Here is a 22,541-nt window from a genome sequence, read left to right as displayed (position 1 = left end):
TTTCCATCCTTGGGATATGGTTGGCAGGACTTTGGGTTTGGTGGTTGTTTGGTTTCAGTTTTGTTCTTTCTCCCCCCCCCCCCCCCTTTTTTTTTCCCCTAATTTTTTTGGTTTGTGTTTTAAAATATTTTTTCCTCTAAAGAAAGCAATTATTTGGCTGTAATTTAAGCAAAATCAAAACAGGTGGACTATGACAAGGCCCTAAAAAGCAGAATGAATGAGGTAACTCCAAAACATATGCATGGGAGCTTAAAAAGCTTTCCCGCCTCAGTTAATAGCCCTTTAAAAACAGCATTTGCAAAGTGCAAAAGTTTTTGTGCAAGAAGAACCAAGCCAGGCTTATCTGATTATTAAATATTGCTCTGGGTTCTTTAAAGGAAATAATGAAATAATGCCACAGGCTTTACATGGTTCTGTTGTCACAGATGTTTTTATTGTTTGCTGTTAGATATCTGGATTACATCAAGGAGGTGATTACTATGTCAGCTAAAAAGGTCAAGTTCCATACTTTTGATTTCCAAGCATCATAAAGGAACCTTTCTCTAATGCCACACGTGTCTCTACTGTAGATCTCCCCATGCTCATTTTAAGCCCAGCTTCTCTCTGCCACAAGGCTTCACCAGAGAGAAGGCCATCTTTTGGTGGGTAATGCATCGCTGATATTCATACCTAAGAGAAATCCTCATCTGCAGGAATACTTCACTTTTCCACAGCAAATGTCTCCTTAAAATACCAGATTTAATCACAGCCCACACCGTTTACAGCACTGCAAATTGTTGGCTTTAGAGCAATGTGCCACAAAAGGTTTCTTATGTGTTTGGTGGGGTTTTTCTTTGGTCAGGTTGCTGCTCTTTAGTTGTCATCTGCGCCATCATTCCATCTTAAAACCACAGCAATACAGAGGATACCTGCTTAATACTTAACTCTAAGGAGATCTTCCTTTCAAAGCAAGCATGCATTTTGATTTGGGACATAGTCAAAAAGTCTTTCAAGATATATACATCAACTAATTTGCTAATCTTGTGCCACTTTCAGCATTTGTCACAGATATAGACCAGGAAATTGGCTCCATCTCATTCTAGCTCTGTGTTGAATTAAAAAAACCTCTACTGCGAAAGGCGAGCATGATGTGGGGAAAGAATAAATTTAGTTCTTTCTTTAGCAATGCACATACATTTCCATACATTTCACATCCTGAGGGAGCCTGTGAACGCATTCAATAAATACAAAACTGTAATTCCAGGAAAGGGGAATTTTTATATTACAAATTTCACGTCGGGCTTTAGTCTTAAAAGATCTGAAATTAAAACTGCCATTAGGGTTTGGGGTTTTTTTTTTATTATTCCTTTATATAAAATCCAGGATACAGAGCAGAAAGGAAGGCATTGAATTGCAGGGGCATGGCTATTTCTGAGAGCGTTAGAGGCTTTAGAACAACAACAACAACAACAAAAAATTATATATATTCAACGACAGCGCTTGGAAATGAAGGAAATATCAGCTATGTCCAGCCAAAGCAGGGCTGCCTTGCATACCCTGAAATCCAAACCAGGTATGTGAGCATTTATATGGAACAATTGCCTACCTTCACTTTGTATATTAAGGTCAGCAAAAGGAGCAGTTTCAGGATAAAGGGCAATAATAAAGAGGTAGCCTTTAAACATGATTAGTTGGTATCTATTAAAGATGTGTTAAGATGAAATATATACTGCAGGCGGAGGCAATGACTAACTCCTGCTAGGATGATAGACTTGCTGGATGTGTTTTGTGCTGTGCCTTTAAAATATTTGTGAATCTGCCGGCCTTCTGAGGAGGCAGAGGAGCGGGGCAGATTTATAAGGCTCTGAGTGAAGCAGGGCTGGGGAAGATGATGGCGTAGTTGTTTAGAGAAACTGAGAACTGAAGATTCTTGATTTACACTGACATATATCTAGATGAAACTATAGTTTGCAAATTGCCTGGAGGAGCTATATTTTATTAAGTGTTTGATGGGTACAGAATGTACATATCTATTCTAAAGCAGCCTAGGAATACTGATGGTAGTATTTGCAAAGACAGTTTCAACCTTCTTAGCTTTTCTTCAAGCTTAAATTCATTTTCCTGGGCCCCTCAGCCGCTCCTGCTCCAAACACCTGTGCTTCCTGCAGGAGCCCTTCTCTTAGAGAACTTTTGTGACAGCATTGGGCATTTCTGGCAAGGCTGTGCTGCAGGACTGAGAGAGAGCAAAGCAGCTTAGGTGGCTTTTACCTTTTTCAACAAATCACCGATGTGTATTGCACATAGAATCATAGCATGGTCCAGACTGGAAGGGACCTCCAAAGGTCATCCAGTCTGACCTCCCTGCAGTCAGCAGGGACATCCCTGGCTAGAGCAGGCTGCCCAGGGCCATTCTGCAGCTGGAAAGGGGAAGGAGCATGGTCATAACTCCCAGCTTCCACAATTAGTGCATTTCCAAAGGCTTTCCACTTTGATACTCTGTTATGATGGCATTGCTTTGGTTTATGTCGGAATTAGTCAGGGAGCAACAGATAAGACTTGCAGTTCTCTGCAAGCACAGTAAGATTCCTCACAAAGAAAGCCTGCAAGCCTGGCAATTTCCCTGCACAGGTGAATTTTGCTTGTTTAATTCCAGCTGATCCAAGGTAAATGACTTGTCTTTGGAATGGGGGACACGCACACAAGGGGCTGGCTTTGCACTATTATTGCTGGCACATTAACTTCCTCTTTCTTTAGGAGCTGTTACCTTTTAATCTTATTTTGAATCGTTATTACGGTAGTGAAAATCTGTATCAGTCAGTACAATTCCACTTCCATAATTCACATTTTATTAATGCAATTAAAATTGGTATTTACTGATGCTTCAGGAACAAAATTACGGATTTAATATCAATTCAACAATGGATGATGCTGCACACTCGAGTTCTGTCAGCACATTTTCAAGCCAGGTGAATGCATTAGACAAATATGAGGCAATATTTTACATAATAATCTTCCAATTAGATAGGAAATTTTGTCAGGCTCGTAGGTACACTTGTATGTGCATGTAGATGTGGAGACAGGATTAAAATATCACAGAATCACAGGTTGCTAGGGGTCGGAAGGCACCTCCAGAGATCATCCAGTCCAACCACCCTGTCAAAACAGGACCACTGAGGGCAGGTCACACAGGAACATCTCCAGGTGGATTTTGAATGTCTCCAGAGGAGGCTTCACAACCTGTCTGGACAGCCTGCTCCAGGGCTTCAGCACCCTCACAGTGAAATTTTTTTTCCTCATGTTGAGATGGAATTTCCTGTGATTGAGTTCACATCCATTGCCCCTTGTCCTATCTCTGGGTATCACTGAAAAGAACCTGGCTGCATCCTCCTGGCAGCCACCCTTCAGATATTTATAGACATTGATCAGATCCCCTCTCATCCTTCTCCAGACTAAACAGCCCCAGGTCTCTCAGTCTTTCCTCATCAGAGATATGCTCCAGGCTCTTCATCGTCCTTGTAGCCTCCATTGAACTCAGCAGTTCCCTGTCCCTCTTGAGCTGGGAAGCCCAGAGGTGGACACAATATTCCAGGTGTGGTCTAACTAGGACAGAGTAGGGGGGGAGGAGAACCTCCCTGGGCCCGCTGGCTGCACTCTTCTGAATGCACTTGTAGATTATCAGTACTTTTAAAGATTTCACTTTCATTAGGCTTCTAATAATAAATAACCTCTCAATGTAAGCTTTTGGTTGGCAAGAGGGCAAACAAAATTTATGATCCAACAACTGTTTCCACTTGATTTGTTCCATGCACTGATAACATTAACAGATGCTTTCTGTGTCCACCATGGGGTACCAAGAGTGCTATGGCTGTGATCAGCAGAGTCACAGAACTGCCAGGGTTGGAAGGGACCTCAAGGATCATCCAGTTCCAACTCCCATGCCGTAGGCAGGGACACTTTCCACTACATCAGGTTGCTCAGAGCCCCATCCAGCTTGGCCTTTAAAGCTTCCAGGGCTGGGGCTTCCACCACCTCTCTGGGTAGCCTGTTCCAGTGTCTCACCTCATGGTGAAGAACTCCTTCATAACATCTAACCTAAATCTCCCCTTCTCTAGTTTGGATCCATTCCCCCCAGTCCTATCACTAGCTGACACCCTAGCCCTGCACTGAGCCTGTTTTATCAGTACCTTAGCCCAGCTTTCTTAAACCATTAACTCATCAGAACAGGGCAGAGATGCCTGGATCTTGCTGGATGTTTGGATAGTGCCTAGCATAATATAATGTGTACTAGAATACAAGGAAATAATTGGCACTTGTTAGTTCTAAGCAGCACTTGTTAGCATAGGCTTTCTAGCGTACCAACAAGCAATTAACCCCAGCATCAGTCAATCACCTTTTCCTAGTTAACTCACATTACACTTTGAGGACAGCTGCCATCTTCTTGTGGAAAAAAAAATACATGTAATTATGCCCCCAGCTGTCATCTGAATTTTAGCCCAGTGGAACTTTATTCTGCTCAGAAGAGGTAGAGCTTTCTAAATAAGAAGGTAATCAAGAAAATCATTTTTTTTTCTTCCCTGACTGCAAATTAAGAGTAGGTGCACTTAATTCCTTGGAACTATGTCTGTGGAGAACCGGTGTGCTGGAGTCAGGATCAATCTTTCCTTTCTGTACCAAAGAGGTGAAAGTGTGGTACTGTATAGAAGTCAATCAAAGTAATGATGTTGCTTAGCAATGTAAATGCGGCAGAGGAGATTGCTGATGCCAAGAAATTTGCACCCACGTATTGCACCTGTCAAGGAAAGGGAGGCTGCATTGCAACTGCAGTGCAGTGTGGAATTAATGCCCTAATTAGAGACTTCTTCATCTCTATTAGATATGCCTGATGAGACAATATGGGAAGGTTATTTAACAGCTCATCCTTGCTATGGGTGGCAGAGGGGCAGGGTTTGTTCTTCTGAATTTTGTTTCTTTCCTAGGAGCTAGTAAAAACTTCCCATCCATTTTCAATAGGGATGGATGACCAGAAGAGGGTTTGCATGTGTCCTTTGTGGGCACCAGACAGGCTGGCAGTGGGTTAATATCATCTAGCAGTGGGTTACTAATATCATCTAACAGTTTTCATGGAATCATAGAATCATTTGCCTACAAGTAAGAGTGATGTTCATGGAGGGAAACTATGGAAGAACTCAGCTCTGCTTTAAAGCACATCATTTTACTCCAAGAGCAGGAAGCAACTTCCTTCCATCAATGACTTTACTTATTTATTTATTTTTGTTCTTTTGCTAACTCCAGTGAAATGCAGAGGTGACACCTGTATGAAGAATTATTTTTAGAAAGAGGGGCTGGGACACTTTTTCTACCCTGACTATCAAAATGACATATCAATGTAATTTCTCCTATTTTTTTTTCAGTGAGTTTTGTGACTTGTGCCTTGGTGTGTGACTGCGATGTGCAGGTTTTTGTTGACAGATGTGAATAAGGTATAGAGAGTGCTGAAGAAAAGTCTGCCTGCTGCAGACAGAGAGCAATATGCAGCCCAACTTAAGGAAGGGTTAACAAAATAAAATAGAAAGAAAGAAAAAAGTGCATTCACTGTAAACTTAATTGTTCCTGATCACCCCATTTGGGAATAAATAGATGATCATGGAGTATCTCATAGATTCACAGAATGGTTTGGATTGGAAAAGGACTTTAAAGATCATCCAGTTCCAATTCCCCTGCCAAGGGCAGGGACACCTCCCACCAGCCCGGGTTGCTCAAGGCCTTATCCAACCTGGCCTTGAACACGTCCAGGGAGGGGCCATTAACAGCCTTCCTGGGCAACCTGTTCCAGTGTCTCCTCACCCTCACTCTCAAGAATTTCTTCCTCATCCCCAGTCTCAATCTGCTCTCCTCCAGCTTGAAGCCATTGCCCCTCATCCTATCACTCCAAGCCCTTGTAGAAGGTCCCTTGCATACTGGTGGTGTGTTGTGAGCCCGGCAAAGTGTTAACTTTGTTCTTTTAGACTGACTGGAGCTTCTATTCAGATTTAAAGAGAGAGAACAGGAAAATTCTTTCTTTGTTCTGCTCCACAAACAGTTCTGTTGCCTTTTTGCCTAGGGAGTTAGAGAGAAACCTTGGCCATTTAACTCCTCTCTTCAGCATGTCCATGCAGTGCAACACAGTTTTGCCTCTTGGTTATTAAGACCTGCCATAAAAATCCATTTTAAATGGTGGCTTAAGAAAGGCGTCCCTGTCAATTTGTAGCCTTAGTCATCTCTGACAGTTAAAATACAGGGTTGCATAACGTGAACTGGTATTAATTATTCAGCCTAAGTGCAGTGTTCTGATATTTCTGGTACTTACAGACACATTTTCTGTTCCTAGGTCCCTTTTTAGCACTGAGACGGGCATGCTCATTGTGAGCTACGCAGTGAGGGAGTGCCTTCTCCAACACGGATTGACTGGGATCAAACAGCCTGTGCACTGGGAAGCTTCTCCTGCCTGTACCCACACGAAGGGACTTTGCAAGCCACGTTGCCAGCTCAGGGTTTGGCAGCCCCTGCCATTAGGCAAGGTACAGAGAGGAGCTGGTGACCCGCGGCAGGGCGAGAGGCCGCGCTTACCAGGATTTGCTCACGGTTATGCTGCTGGCAACTGACATTTCCATTTCACTCAAAGCCTCTGCATCTGTGTCATCAGACAAAGCCCCATGAGTGGTGGCAGAGCAAACTGTAGCCTTCATTTTCATGTTCAAAGAGAAAAAAAATTATTTACATGTCTAAATCCCAGAACCTGCTGTTCTGAGGTCACTCTTTGTAACCCACTGCTTGAAACTGGGAGGGTTTCTGAAAGCTCTCTGAAGGAACAGGGCACAGTTTGGGGCAGAAAAATGTCCCCATTGTAATTGTGTTTATTTTTGTGTATTTGTTTGTCTTGCTTTGTTTTTGTTGATTGTATCACCTGATTTTTGTCCATAGGAACATGGAAGAGGGGACATTGCTGTCCTTGCTTACAGTGAGTGACTGCTTCAAGGGACTGTCAGAGGTTGCAAGACAAATCTTTTCCCCCTCCCCTTAAGGTTGTTATAAACTGCAGGAGAACATCTTTTGATTTGTTGGGACTTCAGAGTTTATTTTGTCAGGAAAGCTGTTGGTTCATGCAGTGGCTGCTCCTTGGCTGTTTGATCACTCTTCCAACTCTATATTTGATCATTCTTTTGGTTATGAATTTAGGCAGATATTTACCTCTGTGTTTTAATGTCACACTGTTGATATTTTTCTGGTTCAGAGATGTTTTTCTGAGTCAGACCCTTGCACTTAGTGACATTGGCACAATTTCTAGAAAGGTGTTGTCACCAGCAGGAGTGTGGCACCATCTTGATGTGAGACTGTAAATGGTAAGGGGGAGCACACTAGCAATGACCTTTTCTTGGTGTCCATCCACAGAAGAAGGCCTTAAGAAGTCCAGGTTATACACTAGAAATGCAAACTGGAGAGGCCTTTATTTTCCAAACTGCAAGATTACAGAAACAATAAGGGTAACATAGAAGTCTCAAGAAATGGCTTAATTTACTTCCAAAACAATGGAAACTGAAAAAAACAAAACAAAACAGAACAAAACAGAACAAAACAAAACAAAGGAACCCCCCCTATATTTAATAATGAAGAAAATCTTAAGTTAGGGAGTAAAAGAATTGTGTAGCATGGTGCTTAAGGTAGATAGAAGAAATATTTCTAGGGACTCTTCTTTGCTACTATTGCAGCAATGTGTTGGGCAAATCCCATCCTAGGCTGTGTCCAAAGCATTGTGGCCAGCAGTTTAAGAGGGGATTCTGCCCCTCTGCTCTGCTCTGCTGAGACCTCAGCTGCAGTGCTATGTCCAGCTCTGGAGCTCTCCACACAAGAGAGACATGGACCTGATGGAGAGGGTCCAGAGGAGGCCATGAAGATGATCAGAGGGCTGGATATACTCCCCTTTGGGGACATACTGAGAGAGCTGGAGCTGTTCAGCCTGGAGAAGAGAAGGCTCTGGGGACAACTTATAGAAGCCTTCCAGTACCTGAATGGGGCTACAGGAGACCTGGGGAGGGACTTTTGACAAGGCCTTGTAGTGGTGGGACAAGGGGCAATGGTTTGAAACTGGAGCAGGGAAGATTTAGGTTGGACACCAGGAGCAAGTTCTGCACAATGAGAGTGGTGAAATACTGGAACAGGTTGCCCAGGGATGTGGTTGAGGCCCTGTCCCTGGAGATATTCAGGCTCTGGCCCCATGCATCCTGATCTAATTGTAGGTGTCCCTGCTGAGTGCAGGGCACTTGGACAAAATGAGCTTTGAGGTCCCTTCCGAGACAGTGCCATCTGTGAATTTCTTCTTAGTTGCCCTCTCTGTAAGGAGAAGATGGTTATGCCCACTTCAGTCTACTCTGGTCTAGTCTTTAGAGGTTTCAGAAAAGTGTTTCACAGTGTCATTAAAATTACCTGTTGGACCTCATGCTTTTGAATTAAAAGACAGTTTGGGATACACATCCTGAAGGACCTAGTTTCTTAAGGTGCTGATGGCAACTTTAAGGTTTTGTGGGGTGTGTTTGGCTTTTCCTTTTCCATTTTGTAAACCATGTGGTGGACTGATTTTTGGTATCATGTCTGCAATATGCAGGCCCCTGGAGAAGGATAGAAGGGAGGGTGACTGTGAATAAGGAAATCTCCTTTGGGGAGATCCCATGATCTGCAGAACAATGGCATCCTCAGAAAAACATGCTCACTGAAGACCCCTTGCCCCTAGACCAATTCAGCTTGGGGCACATGACATGAAATGGTAATACCATAAAATACTAGAATGGTTTGGGTTGAAGGGAACCTTCGAGATCATCCAGTTCCAAGCCCCCTGCCAAGGGCAGGGACATCTCCCACCAGCCCAGGCTGCTCAAGGCCTCATCCAACCTGGCCTTGAACACCTCCAGGGAGGGGGCATACACAGCCGCCCTGGACAACCTGTTCCAGTGTCTCCCCACCCTCACTGTCAAGAATTTCTTTCTCATCTCCAGTCTCAATCTCCTTCTTCCTGACACTACAAACCCTTGTAAAAAGTCCCTCCCTAGCTCTCTTCTAGGCTTCCTTCAGGTACTAGAAGGCTGCTCTGAGGTCTCCCTGGAGCATTCTCTTCTCCAGACTGAATAGACCCAACCTTAAGCCCCCAATGCCCCCCATTGCCCCCCACTGCCCAGTAATTCCTAACTTCAGTCACTTAATTACCTGATAAGGACTGACCTGATCAAAGGCATGCTTAGGGAGGGACTGTGAGCAGGGAAAGAATAAAATAATAATGAAATGCCAAGGCTTTTCCCACTGAATAAGCAGGCTGCTCTCATTTGTATTTCTTGCAAGAACAACTGAAAACAAGCCCTGAGTTGTTGTGAATCTCCTGTTGAGAATTTTGCCATATGGCTGTACAGATTTGGTGCTCTGTGGAAGGAAATCATCAGGAAATTTGGGGGCCACGTGGCAAAGCTGTACAAAAGCAACTTAAAACCAGCAAGCAGCCTCTCCACAGATTAAACTGGCAGTGCTGGTGGTGCCCACTCTAACAATAGGCATGAAGTATGTTCAGTAGCATGGCTCCTGACCTGTCATAGCAGCAGGTGACCTCAGGGCTGCCCTAGGATGCATGGCACTGCCAGACAGGCCAGTGGCTAGCTGTGCCTGCAGAGTCAGGCAAGGGCATGGGAGCACCTGAGATTTCTTCTCTTGCACATCCTAAACTGTGCCCTAGCCTTGACTCTCAGTGTAACTTTATGCTTTCGTAAGCAGACCTGAAAAGTGTTCTGGTCTGGAACACAGGTCCCAGTTTGCAGGGTTAGAGACACTGAAAAAAGAGTCATTCATGTTTGAACTTAGGATCATGGAGTAATTTTGACTGGAAAAGTCAAAACTTTCAGATCATCCAGTCCAACTCTACCAAGGCTGGGACTAAAGCATGGCCCTCAGCACCTCATCTCTGCCTCCCTGAAACACCTCCAGGGATGGAGATTCAACTACCTCCCTCTGCAGCCTGTGCCAAGAGTTGAGAACTGTTTCAGTTGAGAACTTTCTTCTTGTGTGCAACCTAATACTCTCCTGGTGCAACTTGAGGCCATGTCCTCTCATCTTATCACTTGTTACTAAGGAGAAGAGACTAAACCCCACACTGCTCATTACAAACTCCTTTCACATATCCATAGTGAATGAGAAAGTCTCCCCTCAGCCTCCTCTTCTCCAGATTAAACAACCACAGGTTCCTCAGATGCTCCTCACCAGCCCTGTTCTCCAGACCCTTCCCCAGCTTTGTTGCCCTTCTCTGGACCTGCTCCAGGAACCTCAATGTCCTTCTTGGAGTGTGAGGCCCAAAAGTGACCCCAGGACTCAAGGTGTGGCCTCACCAGTGTTGAATACAGGGGAACAATCACTGCCATGGTGCTACTGGCCATGCTGTTGCTGATAAAACTTCCAGCATTTAGTGTAGGAAAGGCAATAAAGCTACCAAATACAGGATCAAAATGTTTTATCAGAACATCAACATTAGGAAAGCAACATTTTGCTGTTTAAATTATCAGTGCAGTGACAATGGTGTCTCTTCTCTGCTGCTTTGCTAGTGGTGGGCACCAACTCACAGCTAAAAAGCCGGTGTGGCAATTCTACCATAGCCCTGGCTCGTGCTCATCAGATGCTACCAAAGATATTGGTCCCTACTGATAATTCATAGAATCACAGAATGGCTCAGGTTGAAAAGGACCTCAGAGCTCATCTACTACAACCTCCCCACCATGGGCAGGGACCTCTCAACTAGAGGTATCCACAGCCTCCCTGGGCAGCCTATTCCAGAGCTTCACCACCCTTGTACTGAAGAACTTCTTCCTCAGCTCCAGTCTAACTCTGCTCTCCCTCAGCTTCAAACCATTCTCCCTTGGCCTGTCTCTAGACACCCTCATGAGAATTCTCTCTGCAGCTTTCCTGCAGGATCCCTTCAGGTACTGTAAGGCAGCTGTAAGGTGCCCCAGAGCCTTCTCTTCTCCAGGCTGAACATTCCCAGCTCTCTCAGCCTATCCTCACAGTAGAGGTACTCCAGCCCTTGGATCATCTCAGTGGCCTTCTCTGGCCTCACTCCAGCAGCTCTGTGTCCTTCTTGTGCTGGGGACACTAGAACTGGAGGCAGGATTGGAGGTGGGATCTCAGCAGAGCAGCGTCAAGGAGTAGAATCCCCTCTCTTGCCCTGATGATGTCAAGGTGTTGTATTAGGATTGCTGATACCTTAAATCTTAAGGTAGAGATTTAGCCTCCAGGATTTCCTTTCATTTATTCCCTGTCTTTAATGAAATCCAGAGCAGTTTAAATATGTAGGGGCATCTTTGGGGCTTATAATGGTGAAAATGGCTAATTTGTGTAGAGTTTGCTCATGTGGCTATTTCAGGTTCCTATAACTGCAGTACTGACGTAAGTTCAGGAAGCAGAACTTCATTCCATCTGGTGATTCCTTATTTACTTCCATTAATCATACAGTCAGAAAACACAGAATTAAAAAGAAAAAAAAAGGGAAAAAAAAACTACTGAAAACTTGATTGAACATACTCAAGAGATTAATGTGACTAAACGTGTCCATATGGAGCCTGAACATTTCAACAGGCTTCGAGAAATTCATGTGGGAAACAAACAGAGAGCTACAAATGTTGTGCTTTCCCCAAGAATCCTCTTTACCCTACAATTTCAGCTGCCTTAGTTACTGCAGGATCACAGTACATTAGAGGTTGGAAGGGACCTCCAGAGATCATCCAGTCCAACCCCCCTGCCAGAGCGGCATCACCCAAGGTGGTCTGCACAGGAATGCATCCAGGTGGCTTTGGAATGTGTCCAGAGAAGGAGACCCCACAACCCCTCTGGGCAGCCTGCTCCAGGGCTCTGGCACCCTTGCTGGAAAGAAGTTTCTCCTCATGCTGAGGTGAAACCTTCTATGTTCAAGTTTGTATCCATTGTTAATTGGCTTATTATTGGCACCACCAAAAAGAGCTTGACCCCCTCCACTTGAGAGCCACCCCTCAGATATTGATAGACCTTAATCAGATCTGCTCTCAGCCTTCTCTTCTCCAGACTAAACAGCCCCAGGATAGGTGTGCACAACACTGCTTCTGAAACTGCTTCCATTCCATTATTCCTCTGGATTCAGGTGCTGTTGGTACTCACTGAGGCTGAGGCTGTTTGCTATCACTCCACTCTGAACCTCCAACCTGGGTTCACTGCTCAGGGAGAGCTGGTGCCTTAACCCAGAGATCCAGAAATATGCTTCCACTTGGTTGTAGTAGGTCTGGCAGTAAAATATGTACAGACTTAAGCAGATGCATGACTCACCTAAGGAAGAAGTATGTTAAACCATTTACAAATTGGACACTTTCCAGATCATGAGTCCTATCATTCTGCTATCTTTAAAACCCACTAAGGTGACCTACAGACCATTAGCCTACAGTAGATAATTACTCAGGAGACTCTCCTAAATCAACAGCAAGCCTACAAGGGAGCCTCTATACAGTGTGACACAACAGTCACAGACTGCATTGTCTTGGAAGGGATCCTCAAAGGTCTTCTTGTCCAAGGCCCCTGCACTCAGAAGGGACACCTCCAACTAGATCAGGCTGCCCAGGGTCACATCAAGTTTGCTCTTGAATATCTTCAGGGGCAGGGCCTCAACCACATCCCTGGGCAGCCTGTTCCAGCATTTCACCACTCTCATTGTGCAGCACTTCCTCCTGATGTCCAATCTAAATCACCCCTACTCAAGTTTCAAACCATTGTCCCTTGTCTTATCACTCCAAGACCTTCTGAATAGTCCCTCCCCAGCCTTCCTGTAGGTCCCCTTCAGATGTTGAAACACAGCTCTAAGCTCTCCCCAGAGCCTTCTCCTTTTTCTAGAATTGGAAGCCATTCTGTGCTCTTAATTTAGTTTACCTCAAATATCCTCAAATGCAGAGTGATTTATACTGGCACAAGATATCAGACGGCACCACAAAAGTGTTTAGTGTATCACTAAAGACACTTGGAGTAGTGGCTGACACCTCATCAGGCTGTGCTGCCATTCAGTGAGACCTGGACAGGCTGGAAAGTTGGGCAGAGGGGATGCTAAGGAGATTCAACAAGGATAAGTGTAGAGCCCTGCACCTGGGGAGGAACAGCACCGTGCACCAGGACAGGTTAGGAGTTGACCTGCTGGAGAGTCTCTCTGCCGGGAAGCACCTTGGAGTGCTGGTTGAAAGTAAGTTACCCATGGAACAGCAATGTGCCCTGGTGGCCAAGAAGGCCAATGGTAAACTCAGTGCATTCAGAATTGTGCAGCCAGCGGGCCCAGGGAGGTTCTCCTTCCCCTCTATTCAGCACTACTTAGACAATACCTAGAACATTGTGCCCAGTCCAAGAGGGACAGGGAACTATTGGAAAGGATTCAGTGGAGGCTGTGAGGATGATGAAGGGACTGGAGCATCTCTCTTACTAGGAGAGAGACCTGGGACTAGTTAGTCTGGAGGAGAGAGGGCTGGGAGAGGACCTTATCAAAATCAACAACTCTCTGAAGGGTGGCTGCCAGGAGGATGCAGTTAGTGATACCCAGGTGTATGACAAGGGGCAATGGATATAAACTCAATCTCAGGAATTTCCATCTCATCATGGGGAGAAACTTCTTCACTGTAAGGTGCCAGAGCCCTGGAGTAGGCTGCCCAGAAGGGTTATGGAGTGTCCTTCTCTGCAGACCTTCAAAACCCACCAGGATATTTCCTTGTGTGACCTGCCCTGGGTGATCCTGCTTTGGCAGGGGAGTTAGACTGGATGAACTCTGGGGTTCCTTTCCAGCCCCTATCATCCTGTGACTGTATGATTTAGTCTGTGGAGACAAGAGGCTGCCATGCCCTGTCTTGCAAGCTGCAGCGCTACGCCAGCGCGCACATGTGCACGGCAGATCACTGCTTGTTCCACTGAAGGCAACCTCTGCTTCTGCTCCGTGTTCTCCCAACTGATACACCCTTGTTTTGGGGTTTTTTTCTGAGGTTGTCATACAGTATAACACTTTTACTAGTTGACTCCTCCCACTTTTCCTCAAACCACATCCTGCTTCTTGGCCTCCGCAAGCAAACACATGCACGGCTTGCAGAACAACAGATGATGGTGTTTCTGTAGAACATCACAGCAGCTGGGGTATAAATCCTTACAGACAACTTTATGTGAACAAAAAAGCCCTACATTAAGACATTTTCCATAGTTATGCAGGACATACCACAGCACAGCACATGGGCCAGAGTCAGAGAGCCTCACTCAGACGCACAACAAAAGCCCCAAGTTAGGCCTCAGATCTTCAGACAGTGCAGTTTTGGAGAGGTTGTTCCCATTTCGCTCTCCTCTATTTCTTCCTCTTTCTGTCCTGGTTTGGGTTTCTGCAATCCACCCTCAGCTGATTTGCTGGGATGTCAAAGAGCCCTCAGGTTTATCTAGTTGATTTATTGGGTGTTGAGTGCAATGCAGTTATTATTTAACCCAAGCACAGCTGATATCTGCTGAAACTCCACCTTGTATCATGATTTGAAGATGTGCCAATAGGGAAAATTCATAATTTGGGGGCAGTTTATTTTCATTCGTAGAAAACAGTTCCTGATTTATCAGTGCTCAGCTTCCAGAATTATTATTAGTATTATTATATTATTATTTTTCCTTTTTTCCCCCATTTTTTTCTTTTTCTTTTTTTTTTTTTTTTTATTTTAATCTCTTTTTTTCTTCTTTTATTTTTCTTGGTGGTGTTTTTTTTTCTTTTATTTTTTTTTTTCTTTTCTTTTTCATTGAGGGGATGATGGGAGTGGCAGGATGGAGTGGTTCTTATTCTCCCCTCAAGATATAGACTCTTTGCATATGAGGGTTTCCTCCCCTGATCTCTAACTTTTAATCATAGAATCATGGAATCATAGAATCACAGAATTGTCAGGGCTGGAAGGGACCTCAAGGATCAGCCAGTTCCAACCCCCCTGCCATGGGCAGGGACACCTCACACTACAGCAGGTTGCTCACAGCCACATCCAGCCTGGCTGCAAAATCCGCCAGGGATGAGGCTTCCACCACCTCCCTGGGCAACCTGTTCTAGTGTCTCACCACCCTCATGGGGAAGAACTTCTTCCTAACATCCAGTCTGAACCTACCCATTTCTAGTTTTTCTCCATTCCCCCCAGTCCTGTCACTACCTGATACCCTCAAAAGTCCCTCACCAGCTATTTTTTTAATCAAGTCACCTTCAGCCCTCCTTGCCATATCAAACAGATTGAGTTTACCCTTTCACAGCAAGGAATTTGCTGCTGCTCTCCAGTGAACTTTGAATGCAGCATGTGAACTCTCCGCTTTTTCCATCGTCCTCATTAAAATATGGACAGCAGATCTGTGGGAATGATTCCAACAATTGCATCAGGATGCAAGGATTACATTAGCTCCGTTCATGCAGCTTCACAGTGGGAACTCATGCTGAGTTGCTGGTCCACTATGGCCCATAAATCCTCACAGAGTCAGGGCATTCCAAGGCACTGTCCCCCACTTTTAAGGGTGAAATTCCTCTCTCTTTTTGTGTAACTCCACATTCGGCTCCTCAAATGCTTGTTTTTGTCATGCCTCCAGCCTGTCAAGAGGTCTCATTTTCCTTCATCTCATCATTATGTTCTACTCAAGCAATCTCTCTGCCATCCTCAGATTCTTGACATGGAGATTTCTATTTCTACTTCCAGGTTGCTGCTGGGAGAGTGAATAGCACTGAAACTGCTGCTGGATGCCTGTTGGATATCACCAGAAACAACTCCCTCTTAATATTCCTTGTAATATACCTTTTGCTGATCTGCTGGCCAGCTCTTAATTGTGAACATTGATGTGATGTAATAGATGGTTTTCTTCCTCAATAAAAACATCATGCAGCATTTGCAAACTTGCATTCTGTGTTTATCAGATAAAGAAACAAAGGAAAGCTGCAGCACCTCTGCTGTGGGGACAGGCTGAGAGGCTTGGGGCTGTTCAGCCTGGAGAAGAGAAGGCTCCAGGCAGACTTTAGAACTGCATTTCAGTTGTCTTAGGCTGAACAGACAGAAGCTATTTTAACCCTCCCCAAAGGAGTAAAATAAAAACCCTCCACAGAATTGGAAAGCTAAGTGGAAATGCTGTCACAACTGTGCACAACAATACCAAATACACAAATTCATATTCAGCCTCATCCCAGTTCTCCATCCTAGGCTTACCAAAACCTCAGCAGACCAACACCTTCCAAAAACTTTTCCCTTGGCCAGGCCAAATCCCAAGCCTCAATGGCTGCTCAAGCAGGCTGACAACTGCTCCCCCCCCCACTAAATGCAGCAGGGCCAAATGTCTCAAGGTCTCCCTCCCCAGACCCCATTGTGTAGCAAGAAATTATCTTGCCAGATCAAGGCCCCACTCCCATGCAAACCAAAGATAGGACCAGCCCTGGAGAGAAGGGGCCGAAAAGGGCAAGAACAGAGTTATAGAGAGGTTGTGGAGTTATGGGATTGGGATAACAAAGTTACAGTTTCCTGTACAGCTTCTGGACTGTCTAACCCCTTGGACAACTTCTGTCTTTATGGTTAAGACATCCCAGTCTTAAACCTATAACGCCACGATCTGAAGGCGTCCTGCAGGAAGGCTGGGGAGAGTATCTTCAGAAGGGCTTGGAGTGATAGGACGAGGGGCAATGGTTTGAAACTGGAGCAGAGCAGATTTAGGTCAGACATCAGAAGGAAGTTCTCCTCAATGAGAGTGGTGAAATACTGGAACAGGTTGCCCAGGGATGTGGTTGAGGCCTCATCCCCGAAGACATTCAAGACCAGACTTTATGTTGCTCTGGGCAGCCTGATCTATATGGAGGTGTCCCCGCTGAGTACAGGGGGTTGGACAAGATGAGTGTTTTTGGTCCCTTCCAAGCCAATACAATCTGTGAGACTGTGAGATAAACACCCCATAGACAGGTGAAAAAAAATAATCAGCTGACCATGTAGCAAGCAAAGCACCCAGGTTTGGAATAAGCTGCCTGGGGAAGTGATGGAGTCACCATCCCTGGATTTGTTCAAAAAGTGTGGGGACATGGAGCTTTGGGACATAGTTAGTGGTGTTGGATTGATGGATGATGATCTCAGAGGTCTTTTTCAACCTTAATGATGATGTGATTCTATGATTAATACTCTTCTATTCACTTCCAGCCCCAAGCATTTCTATGCTTTCCCTGCACATGTAACTTCATTTCAGCTTTTCAAAGTATTTAATACACAAACTATTTAACATGTAAATAATGCTGCTTATGTTATGGAAGGGATGTGATTTGCCTGACATATCACATTAGGAAGAATTTAATTCCAGTTAGGGTGGTGAGACACTAGAACAGGCTGCCCAGGGAGGTTGTGGGTGCCCTCTCCCTGGAGGTGCTCAAGGCTAGGTGGGATGAGTCCTTGAGCAACCTGATCTAGTGGAATGTGTCCCATAGAGGAGGTTCTCCGGCCCTCTGATCATCATTGTGGCCTCCTTTGGACCTGCTCCGGCAGCTCCATGTCCCTCTTATGCTGGAGGCACCAGAACACAGACGCAGTGCTCCAGGTGGGGTCTCTCCAGGTCAGATCAGAGGGGGAGAATCATTTCTGATTCTGACCGTTCTGACTTCCAGAAGAAAGTTCTGATGACCTTTGTTAAAAAGAAGCTTCCAAGCAGTTTATTCTTTTCTTTGCCTTTTGTTTTTTAAACAGATCTAAAGCTTTTGGCCATGTTGGACTTTCCTGCCTTTGTATAGTTTGACTATCACAGCTAATAGCACCATAATAATTGCATGTCACTCTCTTTATCCTCTTTGTGCACTGCCAGTCGGCAAAGGTGTCTCATTTCACACATCGTTTGTGCCGTCCCAGGGTTGTGCTGAGGATTTGGGGGAATAGCTGCTGAATGCAGTCATTAATCTCCATTTTGAGATGTGGAGTTCCAGATTCTGGACCTTATTCTGTAATTATTCTAAGTGCAGAGTTTTGGCGAAGTCAACAGGATGGCAAGACTAAGCTCATGCTCCACGAGAAAGAGCACAGGGAACTTCAGACTAAACTACAGCGCTCTGGGATTTCACAGTCCCGCAGCTGGGATGCACTGGCCGCAGCCCAGCATAGGGAATCAAAGCATTCTGAGCCAGCAATGTGTCCTCATGGCCCAGAAGGCCAATGCTCTCTTGGGGGGCATGAAGAAAAGTGTGGCCAACCAGTCAAGGATGGTTCTCCTCCTCCTCTACTCTGCCCTGATAAGGCCACACCTGGAGTACTGTGCCCAATTCTGGGTTCCCCAGACCAAGAAAGATAGGGAACAACTGGAGACAGTCCAGAGGAGGGTACTAAGCTGCTGAGGGGTCTGGAGCATCTCTGTGAGGAAGAAAGGTCTCAGCCTGTTGAGCCTGGAGAAGAGCAGCCCCAGAAGGGATCTGATCAATGCTCAGCAAGAGCTAAAGGATGGGGGGCAAAAGGTTGGGGCTAGGCTCTTTTCAGTGGTACCCAATGATTGGACAAGGGGCAATGGGTACAAACTGGAACCCAGGAGGTTTCACTGAAACATGAAGAAAAACTTTGCTGTGGGGCTGCCAGAGCCCTGGAGCAGGCTGCCCAGAGAGGTTGTGGGGTCTCCTTCTCTGGAGACATTCCAAACCTGCCTGGCCATTGTGATCCTGGGCTCCCTGTTGTGGGTGACTCTCCTTTAGCAGGGGGTGTGGGACCAGATGATCTCCACATGTCCCTTCCAACTCTCACTATTCTGTGAGTCTATTTCTCTGCAATCAGTGACCCACTGGGTCACTGCAAGAGGTGGGAATTGGGGTTCATAGGATATTCTGGACAGTCTTCTCACATTGTGGAGTGAGAGAAAGCTGTTCTGATGGTCCTTTTCCATTCAAGCCAGCCAGCACAAAGGAACACTGTTAATTCCTACTGTGACACCACAGCCAACTCAACAGTGATCCAGTCCAAACTTCAACACAGTCTCTGACATTGAAAATGAGGAGCAACCCAAAAAAATCACTATACCTGTCTGAGAAATCTTCTCAACCCTGGAACATTTGTTGCTCACCAATGACTGAGAATGTTGTCATGCCCAGGAATTAGGAGCAGGCTACTACTGGAGTAAAACTGTGGGGTGAGCAGAGGATGACAGTCTATGGCTGATTACTCTGATGTCACGCTTTGGGGATGGAAGCCAGAAATGTGCAACTCATTCTAGCATGGAGATTCAGAGACATCTAATTACAATCTCATTTGGTTTAAATACAGCACTAATGGCTTGCTTGTGCGGTAGCTGGATCTCCTATCAGCTGCCATGTGAGCTGAGCTGTTTCTCTTCCACAGTCCTGGCCACAGGATCTGACTGCCTGGGCAAAAGCACTCCCCAGTTCATATATTCATGGAATGGGTTGGTTTGGAAGGGACCTTGAAGATCATCCAGTTCCAAACCCCTGCCATAGGCAGGGACACCTCACACTACATCAGGTTGCTCAGAGCCACATCCAGCCTGGCCTTAAAAACCTCCTGGGATGGGGCTGCCACCACCTTGCTGGGCAACCTGTTCCAGTGTCTCCCCACCCTCACTGGAAAGAATTTGTTTCTTATCTCCAGTCTCAATATGCTCTCCTCAAGCTTTAATCCATTGCTTTAATCCATCATCCTATCACTCCAAGCCCTTGTCAAAAGTCCCTCCCCAGCTTTCTTGTAGGTGCCTTTCAAGTCCTGGAAGTTTGCATTGCTGCTGTGTGTCACTGGGGAGGAAGAGATGCAGCAGTTTCCGCGAGGCAGTGGCAGCAAAAGCAGCCACTGGCAGATAAGATTTGTGCTGAGATGTTCTACCTCACTTTAGAGGAGCTGTTTCCCCAGAATCACAGCGTATCTTTGGTTGGAAGAGACTCCAAGTTCATCCAATGCAGCCCTTGGCCCAAACTGCAAGGTCACCACTAAACCATGTGTCTAAGTGCCAGGTCCACAAGCTGCTTAAACACCTCCAGGGATGCTGACTCCAGCACTGCCCTGGGCAGAACATTCCAACGTTTGAGAAACCTTCCAGTGAAGAAATATTTCCTGAGATCCATTCTGACTCATTCATAAAAACTGTTCTTTTAAAATCTAACCACGCTTGTTCAGGTCAGCCTGTCCTGCGGCACATCAACAGAGGCTGACCTCTGTATTCTCTTGTAAAGAGAACCCAGTCCTTTCTAGTTTTTGTAATCTCTCCTTTCCTCCCCCCTTTATTTTTTTCCTGTTTGTATCTTGGAATTCTCTTTGTACCCTAGTTGCTTCTGTATTCTTGAAGCCTACAGTGTTTTGTGTTGGAAGGGGCCTTTAAAAGTCATCTAGTCCAACCTCCCTGCAGTCAGCAGGGACATCTACAACTAGATCAGGTTGCTCAGACCCTCAAATATAGTTTGACCTTGAATATTTCCAGGGATGGGGTATCTACCACCTCTCTGGGCAACCTAGGCCAGGGTCTCACCACCCTCAGTGCAAAAATACATTTCTCCCTTCTCTCTAGTCTAAATCTCCCTCTGTTAGTTTCAAACCATCACCCCTTGTCCTGTCACAACAGGCCCTGCTAAGGAGATTGTCTCCATCTTTCTGACAATGCCCTTTAAGTACTGAAAGGCTGCAACAAGGTCTGCTTGGAGCCTTCTCTCCTCCAGGATGAGCAATCCCAGCTCTTCCCAACCCTTTCAGTTTTTCTTCAGAGGAGAGGTGCTCCAGACCTCTGAGCATTGTTGTGGCTTCCTCTGGACCTGCTCCAACAGAATCCCTCCCTCCAGCTGTTGCCCACACGGCTGGACACAGTTGGCTTCTGGTCTGCAAACATGCATTGCTGGCTCATGTCCATCTCTTCACCTGTCAGCACCTCCAAGTTCTCCTCCACAGGGCTGATCTCAAGCCTCCATCCCCCATCCTGGACTGATACTGACGACTGCCCTGACCTAGGTGTGGAACCTTGTACGTGGCCTTGATGAACTTCATGAGATTCACATGGACCCACTTCTCAAGCCTGTCCAGGTCCCTCAGGAGTGCCAACCACACCATCAAGCTTGGTGTCATCTGCAGACTTGCTGTGGGTGCCTCAATCCCACTGCCTTTGTGACTGAACTACACCGATCCTAGTATGGACCCCTGAGGACACCACTTGTCACTGATCTCCATCTGGACATTGAGCCATTGACCACTACCCTCTGGATGTGAACATCCAAATGATTCTTTATCCACCAAGCAGTCCACCCATCAAATCCATATCTCACCAGTTGGGAGAGAAGGATGTTGTTGAAGACTGTGTCAAAGGCCTTATGGAAGTCTAGACAGATGCCATCTATAGTTCTTCCCTTCTCCACTGATCCACTCCATCGCACAAAACCACTTGACTGGTCAGACAGGACTTGCCCTTGGTGAAGCCATGCTGGCTTTCTCAATCACTGCCCCATGCTCCATGTGCCTCAGTAGAGCTTCTAGGAGGATCTGTTCAATAATCTTCCAAGGAGAGAGGCAAGGCTGGCAGGTCAGTAGTTTGCAGGGTCCTCCCTTCCACCTTTTTAAGAGTGGCTGTGATATTTCTCTTCTTCTAGTCCCCACGGACTTCACCTGAGTGCCAGGACTTTCCAAGTATCAAGGAGAGTGGCTTGGCAACTGAATCAGCCAATTCCCTTCTGTTTTGCTTCCATATGCTTCCAGCTGACTCGGTTGTGCTTAGTAAATGTGAACGGGAAACTTTAACCCACCACACCCTTCTGTTCCTGTGGCACCTCCCCTGCTCCAGCTTGCCCCCATTGCCCCTTGTCCTGCCCTTGGACATCCCTGAGCAGAGCCTGGCTCCATCCTCCTGACACTGCCCTGCACATCTGTATATTTATAAACATTAATCTTTGCCTCTCTTACCAAGTTCAGCTCCAGCTGTGCTTTTGCCTTCCTGACCTCAACCCTACACAACCAGTCTGTGTCCCTGTGCTCTTCCCAGGATACCTGTCCCTGCTTCCACTGCCTCTGAAGTTCCCTCTTGATTTTCACCAGCAGATCCCAACTCAGCCATACTGGTCTCTTCCCTTTCTTGCCTGATCTTTTTCCTCTGGGGATCGAGAGGTCCTGCACTCTTTGGAAAGAATCCTTAAAGATCTGCCAGCCCTGTTCTGCTCCCTGGTCCCTGAGGGGAAGCCAAATACTACCTCTCACAGCTTTATGACCACATGAATGTATACACATTTTTCAGAGCTCTCTTTACTTGTAAAAGCCTATTTAGTGTTAGGAGTTGTTCCTGCTACCTTCCAAGCCCCCTGCTGTCAGCAGCCCGAGGGCTGTGTCTGGAGGGTGCTTTGCCTTGTTCCCTGTGTGTGCCTTTCCCTCCGCAGCTGCCAGGTGAGACAGGCCCATGGGTAACACCTGTTTGCATTCACTGCTATGTGATCTTATGCCACCAAACTCTCCTGAGCAAATCCTCCAGGTTTTATTCTGTTAATTACAGCAAAGTCTGTGCTATGAAATATTTATCTGCAAGGGCTTCTCTGGAAG

The 22,541-nt window shown here is 45.9% G+C and overlaps 1 long non-coding RNA gene across 1 annotated transcript in view; it reads left to right on the top strand.

The window, feature by feature from the left end:
- Positions 1–15,922, top strand: part of LOC137449759 (uncharacterized) — a 37,169-nt gene extending 21,247 nt beyond the window's left edge. Inside the window, exons 3-4 of the long non-coding RNA XR_010989482.1 lie at positions 6,347–6,536; positions 15,729–15,922. This is a non-coding gene — a long non-coding RNA (uncharacterized lncRNA). The remainder of the gene's footprint in view (positions 1–6,346; positions 6,537–15,728) is intronic.
- Positions 15,923–22,541: the final 6,619 nt, after the last annotated feature.

This window comes from Melanerpes formicivorus, unplaced genomic scaffold (genome assembly GCF_026170545.1).
Source record: "Melanerpes formicivorus ecotype bairdi unplaced genomic scaffold, bMelFor1.0.p_v2 SCAF_32, whole genome shotgun sequence".
Lineage (NCBI taxonomy): Eukaryota > Metazoa > Chordata > Aves > Piciformes > Picidae > Melanerpes > Melanerpes formicivorus.
Note: the sequence above shows the minus strand (reverse complement) of the source record. Positions and strands in the feature narration are given on the sequence as shown.